The sequence below is a fragment of the Benincasa hispida genome, chromosome 10 (assembly GCF_009727055.1).
Source record: "Benincasa hispida cultivar B227 chromosome 10, ASM972705v1, whole genome shotgun sequence".
NCBI classification, from domain to species: Eukaryota; Viridiplantae; Streptophyta; class Magnoliopsida; order Cucurbitales; family Cucurbitaceae; genus Benincasa; species Benincasa hispida.
This window is the reverse complement of record NC_052358.1, coordinates 49243201-49254017: the sequence shown is the minus strand read 5'-3', so window position 1 is coordinate 49254017 and position 10817 is coordinate 49243201. Positions and strand designations below refer to the sequence as shown.

Sequence of the window (10817 nt, the reverse complement as noted above, 5' to 3'; positions counted from 1 at the left end):
AACTGTTATATCATTTCTGACCTTCAAACCTTTCATATGACCTCCATCATAATTGCTTCTCGATTGGTCCATTCCCTATCAAATTGTACAAAGATGTGAAGTAGCGTCATTAATTTGCAATTGGATTAGAAAATATTAAGCAATACTCAATCAAATTTTAAGAAACCGCCTAGTAATTAATAAGCAATCACCCAATTATTTATAAGCGTTCGCTTAAAACTATATACGTGATCGCGTATATACTACTAAACGATCGTTCAGTATTATATACACGATCGTCTATATTGTTGGAGTTGATGCCCTAAACTCTCGTAGGGTTCTGTAGTTTGTAAACACCTGAATTGAACAAACGTTTGTGATGTAATAATATGAGATATTTTCTTCATTGTTGTCTATGAAACATGAGATGTTTTAATTGCTTTACCATAAACCAATAAACTAAGATCCCTGGTTATCGTTGTAACTTAAGCATGTATGTGGAGACATACAGGTGGATCATGCCTTAAGTGATAACCAAAATGGTCTGTAGTATATGGATATAGGAGGGAAACCTTATCCTGGTGACACTACGGATGCTGCCCGCTTTGTAGATAGTTATAAGTGTTGTGAGGTGCTACATATGGTCTGATCCTGATCATTCATGTGGAGACATGCGAGCGAGAGTGTCCTATACAAAAGAGTTTGTATAAAACCGAACCACGAAGTGTTTAGTCTCGTTATATAACATCGTTCATGACAGAGACTTCACTTCACTAGGATGACCATAGGTAACATGACCTCCATCCTGAGTGAGTTAGGAACTCCTACCTTTGAGGGCGGTCCTTTGATTTGCATGGGTTCGAATGGCCAAATTGCTGACTCAAACCTACCACTTTAGGGATTCGTCTGATTTGGGGAGCTGGGAACTCAGCTACACAAGATGGAATTCACTCCTTCCCTAAAGAAAGGGTAAGTAGATAGATTTCTCCCTTAAGGACTGATTCCGGGGCTTGAACGATGTGACACCATACACCTTCTCATGGCCCGAGAGATGTCCACTCATAGTAGGACTATGATGTATTGTTTATTAGAGGGATCAGTTGTACTTAAGGAGTTAGATGTAACTACAGGGACAAAATGGTAAATTGGTCCAGTTGTACTTACAAGCATCTGTGAAGGGTTATCCTACTGTTGACTAGTTATCTCCGATGAACATCTAAATATATCTGTGGTGAGAAGAGTGCTACAGTTGATCTTTAGTGGAGTGCCCGGCAGTTAACGGATGGTGGATCTCGTGACTAAAGAGTTTAGTCAGCTATTCACGTACCGTTGGAGCTTCAAGCTACACGTTCATAAGGTCCCTTTGGTAGCTCAATGGATTCAAGTTAAGAATAAGTTTTTGGGTCAATTTGAAGTGTTCAAATTGACAAGAGGGAGTTTGATTATATATTATATGATTAAATTGGTTCAATTATATATGATATAGTTGACATGATGTATGAGATACATTAATTGGAGGAATTTGATGTAAATATGATTTATATCAAGTAAAGGAGAAAAAGACTATGATCTAAATGTTGCATATGATGTGATATTAAAACTATAGGTTATAAATATAATATGATAAGTTAGTTATTATATTTATTTATAATTAAAACAATTATGAGATAATTGTTGGTGGTTTATCCTTAACCGTGCGTGAGAGTGGAAGATTTTATTTATTTTTCATAACTGAAGGATAAAATGAAAAATGTTTTCATTTTGGAAAAGAATGGTAGTATCGCATCATTTGAGTACATTGCCTATCGTTTAGCTCACGAGAGACTACATGACAGCTTAAAGTGTTTGTTTAAACGATCGTGTACACGCGCATTTGTCTAAATGATTGTGTAGCCTTTTACGAAGAGATCGCACGCCTAAGCGAGCTTCACTAAACGATCGTGTAAACGATCACACTTGATTTCCTAAACGATCGTATACCTTTACTAAATGATCAACCACAAGTCTATACGATAGACTCTATACTTTTCCACTTGCTTGGTCGTTGATGCAATCGTTGTTTCCTCCGTCCCTCTACCAAATCCAACAGAGCCGACACCTCCTGGATTCTCACTCTGAGAATACCAAGGTCACTGAGTGGTGGTGTCCCAGTTGTTACTTGTTCTTGGAGAAGGTTGTTCGTGATTGACCAGGTAATACACTAGACGATTGGGTTGGTGTTTGTAGCGACAAGGAGAGGTGTTGATCAAGACTTCACGAGAGCGAAAGAAAGACATAAAAAGATTTCTTCAAAGGTAAGTCTCTCATCCTTTTATATATATTCATGAAAGCATGCCATAATTTGTTAGAAGATGTATAACTAGTTTGTATGTTTGTGTATGCTTGTAATTCTGTCACAATGAATTTGGAACGATCTTGCTTCCGCTCATAAGTTCTCTTTGACAAGAGTTCCTTCATATATAATTCTACATGATCATGAAGTAGCATATAAAAGATCGTTTATATAATACTAAATAATTGTTCATATATTACTAAACGAGTGTTTATATTGTAATGAACGATTGCCTATATATTGTTGTACGATTGCTCATTCAATACTAAATGATCTGAGGGACAAGAAATACTGTAGAATATCACTTACATTCTCTCAATTTCTAGATCTGACGAACGAATCTTCCTCTGTACCTAAAGACACAATGGAATGAACAAAGATGAAAGCGATTGACAATGAGGATGTTGTACTGAAATTCTGAGAGAACAATGAGAGAATGAAAAGCGTTTGATGGAAAATGAATAACTGTAAGGGACCTTCTATTCTTGATATCAATGTTATTCAATGCTATTGGTAGAATATTAGTTGGGAATAAATGCGTTGGTGGAATGTTAGTATTGCATTAAATACATATTGAATGAAGAGTTGAAGAAATCATTAAAGGAAGAAGAAATGTGGCGCGATTTGAGGAGATTTTTAAATTGGGGGTAAAATTGGTATTTAACATGGCCAAAAGGTCAATAAGTTTTTAGGAAAAGGTCATCCATAAAAAAGTTTTTGAGATTTGGGTTATTTCGTGAAATTTTCCAAATATCTATTTTATCGTTCTCTCCTTGCCGCAAAGACTTCTCACTGAGATTTTTTCATCGATTTAAGGTTAGTTTTTCCATTATCTATCTATTTTTCTTCTTTGATTGCTTTAGTTTGAGGTTGCTAGATTTTTCTTTGTGATTTTTCTCTGATTTGAGGTTAGTTTTTTGCATTTTCTATCCATGTTTATTTCTGATTTAAGTAAGAGAGAGGGATATCGGGAAAGAGGGAAAGGGAATAGGAAATAGGAAAGTAGTGATGATAAATAAAGAATGGTTTAGATTTAAATGATTAGAACATTGTGTTTGATTTCTATGGATACTGCAAAAGATTGTCTAGTGCATAAAATGTTTGGTTTTATATCCTAAAACTCGTGGTATGTAAAAAATGGAGCTTATTCTAAAAATTCAATAAAGGTGTTATTGAATAGATCTATTACTTGAATAGAAATCCAATAAACCTAAAAGTCCCTTGACTATTGGATGAGTACTTGAACTTTATGTGGAGACATAAAGGTGGATCAGGTTCGAGTAAATAGTCAAAATGATCTATAGTACATGGATAAAGTTGGGTACCTTATTCTGATAACACTATTGGATACGACCTGCTCTATAGTTGTTACAAGGAGTTGTAAAGTGCTACAAACGAAGTGATCCTAATTCGTTCATGTTGGACATGAGGAGTGGGGGTGTCCTTGTGCAAAAGAGTTTTGTACAAGATCGGATTACGAAATGAGTCACTCTTACTTTATAACGCTGTTTACTGTTTAAGACTGACTATTTCAAAGCGATGACTTAGATAACTTGATCCTGCATAGGTGAGGGTTGGCTCAATAACGTCGGCTCAATATGACTGCCATTTCAGGGGTAAAACTGGATGATAGTTGGGGACATAGAGTGCAAGAGAGAATTCACTCCTACCCGCTTTAGGGATAGTAGAGAGGTTGTTCCCTTAAGTCTGATTATGGGGCTTGAATAAGGGATCCTGCTCTCTCATGATGAGAGAGACTCGGTTTTGTGATTGGATCACAAAACAATTGTTCATTAGGGGATCAGTGGAGACTTAAGGAACAAGAGGTAATTTTGGGGGTAAAATAGAGATTTGACCCAACCGTTATCACAAACAACCTGTGAAGGGTTAACTTACTAATCACGGTTATATCGAGTGGACATAATATATCTACAGTGAAGGGAGTTCAATTATGGGCTTTAGTGGAGTGACCTATTAGTTAACGAATGAGGATTAGATCGGTCTAATGAGTTTAGACGATTAATCTCGGATCGTTAGAGCCCATGATCTGTAGGCACATGAAGTCCTCCTACTAGCTCGGAAATAGATTAGCTCTAGAGCAGCGTGATAAGTTAATTTGAAATGTTCAATTAGAATCAAACAGAATTGGAGAAAATATATTTAAATATGATTTAAATATATGAAGATGAATTTGTGTAAAAATTAATTTAATATTAGATATTAAATTAATTAGAATTATTTAAATTGTTTAAATAATTATTTATTAATTTTATTAGAAAATTAATAAATTTTGATTTTAGAAATAAAATATGTTTTTAAAATCAATTTTGGGTTTTTGGATATTGAAAAATTTCACAAAATTGAAAATGTGTTTTTCATCTTCAACTAACTTACAAGGAACCCACCTTCTCCTTTGGTTTACTCCAAGCATGAGCTGTATCCCATGCAGCACATCTCTTTGCATGATAGTCTGCAATATATTGAAGAGATTGGAGTGAAGAATATAGGAGGAACCGATTGAATTTTTGCTGAAAAATTCGGATGAAGAGGGTATTCTTCAATGAGTTTGTTCAATGAGCTTTCTCCATATTCCCTTTGATTCCAGTTTATTTTGAGTCACACAACTCAATCTAGAGCACCAAGAGAATAATAGGGAAGATCTTGTGGTGGTCTACATAAGAATTCGGAGGATTTTACGGTTGGAAATGGAGATTTCGTTGGTTCGGCCAAAGTATGTTCATGAAACCCATTATACTTTCTTTTCAAACAAAATTAATGAATTAGAATGCTTATGGATCATGATTTCCTTCTGCTGCGTGATGGTGTTGATCTAACACAGAAGATGTTCGACAAAATGTATGAAAGAACTTCACCTTCGTGGCAGCTTGGGTCGAAAATTTTTGCTTTGATGAAGTGATTGACTACTTTTATAAAGGCCCATTTCCACTCCGCCGTTTCTTAGTTTCTTCTCTAAATGATCATATTCCTTATTTTCCTCTTAATTATCTCCACATTGCTGATGAATTTTCCTTTGTTTTTGTCAATTACATGATTTCAAGCTCAATTTGAACCACTTATTCTGATTTACATCTCGTTTTTTTTGTTGAAACTTTAAATTATATTCAATCATTTTACTTACGACTTGTGGGAGTTATTATTTCAGATTTTTGTTGTTGCTGTGGTTCTTATTGTGATCGTCGGTTTATGAACTATGTATATTTCTTTCATTTCTTTACTACATTGACAATGGTGGGACTTGGGAGATTATGTTTGGTTTATGATTCTCCTAGCATTCAAATATCAATTGTTTTTTATATGTGAAAGTTCCACTTTACTTGAAAATTTGATCTTAGTTGGCCTGTGAGATATCCTTATTATTATTTTCTCCATTTCATGATTTAATAATTCACTTGTTTCAATTGCATTGTTGTGTGCACAGTATTTTTCCTTTAATTGGATTTCTTTCTTGTTATGTATGGCCTATGGCTTAGTTCTTTAGTTTTTATATTTTCTCCAAGTAGTCGAACTTTGAACTGATTGTTGCTTTTGGTGATTGATGCTTTTTGTGACAGTACGAATTTCATAGTTATTTAATACTGTGTTTAGGGTTGAAAATGCTGTATTCTGCATAAAGAAATTGCATATATAAACTTTGTTTCTTTTGTAAACTTTATTTCTGTGTTATACTGGTTCTAATATTGAATTTTTATTTGATTGAAATGTCTATAAATATAGATGGAAAATTGAGAGAACATTTAGTGTTTGGAAGAATAGATGGAAAATTGCTTGACGAATGATTAATTTTCCATTCGACAAATAAATGAAAATTGTTGTTACTTCAATGGCCCTCCATAACTTTATAAGAGTTCATTTAAACATAGATTTTGAGTTCAAGCCTTATGATAATGATAAGATGTTACTATCTTCAAATGATGAAATAAATCACGAGAACGTTAATGAACAAGGGATTCGATTGGTCATGAAACGGAGATGAATGAAGAACGTAAACAAATTGCACAACTTCTTATATTTCGTTGATATTGTAAAATTATTATTGTTTATGTATGGTTGTTGGAGGTCGATTTTTTTTAATGATTATGCATTTAAATTTTAAGATAGACGTGCTTCTAAAATTGAATTTTTCAATAATAGAAGAAAATAATGAAAATAATGTTTGACTTTAACATAATTAGTTTACCGTGTTTAATAGTCCTATTAGAAATTTAACATTCGTATAAACACTTTAGTATAGAAAAAACCAAGCGAACTTATGTATATAAAAACTTTGAAAAATATCATCAAACATACAAGTGTTTAAATTTTAAACAATTTGTATAAAAAATGTTTAACAGAAAATGTATTTTAAAAAAACATTTTTTTTACAGTCCATCCAAATATACCCTAACATATAAAATCCATTGCAATAAATAACCAATTTTAATGGATCAAATTAAAAGTTAAAATTAACAGCCATAATTCATGGGTAACTTGTGGAATTTTCTTCAAAATAAAAGAAGAAAAAGAAAAAAGGAAAAAGAAAGTAGAAATGCAGAATTGATATTTGTTGAAGAAGGGGTGGGGGGGTGTAAAGGGAAAGGATAAATAGGAAGCAGATGGGAAATTGAAGGAAAATATGAAGTTAGTGTTTGTCCCACATCGGTGAAGTTTGCGAGAGGAGAGGCGGGAAGTGGGTATAAAAGCAAACTAAGGGGCTTCGTAACAACATACTTACCTGGACGGGGTCTTTGGGCGATCATGAAGGCCCATGGCCTAGGTTGGTGACCTCCATTGCACATGAGGAGGGGTGCCCGCCTAAGGTCTGTCCAAAGTGGCAGAGCCTACGTCATAATTTGTGGCAGTGGGGGCCTGCGTTCGCGCGGCCCCTTCCCATTTTAAGCCCAAGGTTTTTTCCTCAAGAGTCGTATAATTAAATCTTCTAAAGGAAGATAACGCATCTAATTTATTCATTTATTGGTCAAGTTACATTCGTAGGGTTTTTGGTTCTCTTTTAGGTAGAACTTGACCAATTGGGCGTTTAGGGTTTGTGTGCATTCACCAATGCGTGATAAGAAAAATAGAATAGAACAAATAAAAACAACGTACTTTATCTTAATTCTTTAATTTAAGCCAACTTTTTCAAATATTTTTTTATCCATCATTTTCTTCCTCATATTTTTATCAAAAAGTTTAAGTTTTTTATTTTTTCTAAAATTTTTCTTCTCCAAAATATTGTTTTTTCTTTATAATTTTTTAGGTGTTAACTTTTTCTAAACTTTTAGAAGTCTCGATAAAAGTTTAAAATCATTTTTCCTTATTTTTCTATTTTTGAATCTCCATCTTTTATAAATTTACTTACTATTTTATTAAGAAATTTGAAAACTCTACTTATTTGTTCTACTATTTTTTTTTTTAAATTTTAAATTCATTTTGCCTTCCAAGTTTTATTTTTTCCCCTCTAAACGCTTGAATGGTATGGAATTATTTTTTTAAGATTGTAAACAAACACATGCTTTGTTTATACCTACATCTCACATATAAAGAATGCACTACTTCAATATTTCTAATTTGAAAGTTTTGTCTCTAAAGTTTTTGTTCTTTTTTGTAAGATTGTAATGCATAGTATTTATACATACATCTCATTCTACCAATTTGATTACACAATCACCTCCACCTAAAGAGTTGCAATCTATTATGTCAAGTATTGTATCTATTGATTCAATAGACACATAGATTTGAAGAATCATGCCCCATCTTAAAGAGTTGCATCCCATTGGCATTAATTACACCTATTAAACTCACACTTACATCCTGCATTATAAATTAAGTTAATTTTGGATTAAATCATGCCATTAAATCTCTTTCAACCCATTAATCTTAAATTAATGGGACTTTGCAATTGTCGATTCTAATTTATAAAATTAGTATTTTCAATTTTACCTCCTAAATTAGTCAAAACCAAATTTCTTAAAAAGTTAGAAAAAGATATTTTTAATTAAAACCTTTATTTTCTAGAATTTTGGTTGATATTTCCAAACCTTTTAAATCTTTATTAGTAGGGTGTCACATTTCGGCAAAGGAAAGATATATTTTGATTTAAAAAAACTATATATTTTTATTTTCTTTTTAATTTGGATTTGGGTTTTGTTTTGTTTTTTTGTTTTTTTTTTTTGGAAAAGAAAAGAAAAGAAAAGAAAAGAAAAGAAAGAATGGAAAAGTAAGCAAATTAGCCTCCCTTTTCCTTTCTCTCTTCCTCTCGCTCTTCACGTTTTCCTTCCCTCTTTTCACTCCCTTCTTCTTTCTCTCTTTTTTCTTATTGCCGCAAAGAGAGAGCTTCAGCTGCACACCTCAGTCCTCTTCGTTCTTCTTCCTTCAATTGCGCGAGACACACATCAACAATAGCGGCATGACCTGCAGCGGCGTAAACAACCCACGAATGGCGTCTTCCCCTACGCATGGCGATTGAGGATCTGAATGGTGCAACTCCGCCGCACCGACGGCGGCATGGCGTCCTGATCAGTAACATGTCTTCTTCTTCAGCGGTCCTCTTTAGCAACAACGTTTTCCTCTTGTTCGGTGAGTTTCGACACTTGCCCATTACTTTTCGACGTTAGATTTAAGTTACCCGTTACTTAACGGCTCCAAATATGACGGGTTAAGTGTATTTGGACACCGACCAACAAGGTTTCGAGCCGTTTGAGTACGCTTCAGTGGGTAAGGATGCTCTGAATTATTTTTCGTACTAGCTTAAGGTTGTTTGGTAATGTCTCTAATAGTTGGAAGCATCAATTTGCAGAATTGTTTCGCAACTATTCGAACACTTTGCAGCAAAGACCCAAGTTTCTTTGGGTGAGTTTTAGACTTTAGAACTTCGTTTAGACTCTTTTAAATTAGATTTAGATGTTGTAATTTAGTCATGGACTATTGGGTATTCTCTGTTTGTGGTTTAAACATGGTTCGGGGGTATTTGGATTGAGGCTTAAGATCGTCTTGGGAGACTTTCGATTAATTTAGAGGCGATTTAGGACGCTTAAGTAAGTAGATTTTTTTGGTTCGCTTGTGGTGTGCTAACATGTGTATGCTATGTCTCTATTAAATTACTAATACAACAGTTTGTGTATGGTTTTGCTTCCGTTAAATACAAACACATGAACCTTTGTCTGGCAGTTCTGCTGATTATATGCAAGTGTTATGAATATGGCTGCTTCTGTTCGTGATATATGGTTGTAGACCGGTGTAAATCTTAAATTGTGAATATAAGCATGCCATAATAGTTGAGTATGTTTTAATGTTTGTTGTGATGGTTGTATCCTTGAGGAATGTGTGAATCGTAGTTTATTCAACGATATTTAATATGAATCAAATTTATCTTACTTTTGATATTTGAATCATATTCAAATTCTCAAATTATATCTCATATAATTATATAATCAATTCCTTTTCCAATTTGAACAATTCAAATTAATCCAAATTAACTTGATTCACATTTATCTCAATTGAACTAATGAGGGTACCTTATGGACCTATATATTGAAGCTCCAATGACACTTGATTAATTAATTAAACTCTTTTAATTAATTAGTCAACTTCCATTAACTGTCGATCACTCCACTAAAGACCGACAGTTGCACTCTTCGCACTATAGATATATTTCTGTGTCCAACCAATCAACAACACATTGACCCTTTACAATGTTCGTAAGTACAACTCGACCAAAATTAGCTTTGCCCCTGTAGCTACATCTAATTTCTTAAGTACCACTAATTCTTTTAATGAACAATAAGTTATAGTCTAATTATGACCTAACCCCTCTCAAGCTAGGAGAGGGTGTGACACCACATTGTTCAAGTCTAGGAATCAACCCTTAAAGAAACAATTTCTCTACTTACTCTAACTATAGAGAAACAACGAATTATTTTTTGTGTAGTTGTGTTCCCAACTTCCAAATCAGACAAATCCTCAAAAGGGCATTGTTCAAGTCTAGGAATCAACCCTTAAGGAAACAATTTCTCTACTTACTCTAACTATAGAGAAACGACGAATTTTTTTTTTGTGTAGTTGTGTTCTCAACTTCTAAACCAGACAAATCCTCAAAAGGGCAGACATAATGAGTCGATGAAACTGGCCATTCTCACCCATGCAAATCAAAGGATCGCCTTCATAGGTAAGAGTTCACAACTCACTCAGGATTTAGGTCAAGTCACCTATGGTCATCTTGGTGAAATGTAAGTCTTATCTATCAATGATGTTATATAGAGAGGTTATTCATTTCGTGGTTCGGTCTTATACAACTCTTTGTATAGAATCATGCTCACATGTCTCCACATGAATGATCAAGATTAGATCATTTGTAGCACTTTACAACAATTGTAACAACTACAAAGCGGGCAGTATTCGTAGTGTCACAAGAATAAGGTACCCCGCCTTATCCATCTACTACAGACCATTTAAGCTATCACTTAAACATGATCCACTTGTATGTCTCTACATACATGTTTAAGTTATAGAA

The 10817-nt window shown here is 33.8% G+C and overlaps 1 non-coding gene across 1 annotated transcript; it reads left to right on the top strand.

Moving 5' to 3' along the window:
- Nucleotides 1–7035: 7035 nt before the first annotated feature.
- Nucleotides 7036–7198, top strand: LOC120089535. Its single transcript, XR_005485211.1, has one exon. It is a non-coding gene; the product is annotated as a U1 spliceosomal RNA (small nuclear RNA).
- The last annotated feature ends 3619 nt before the right edge of the window (nt 7199–10817 follow it).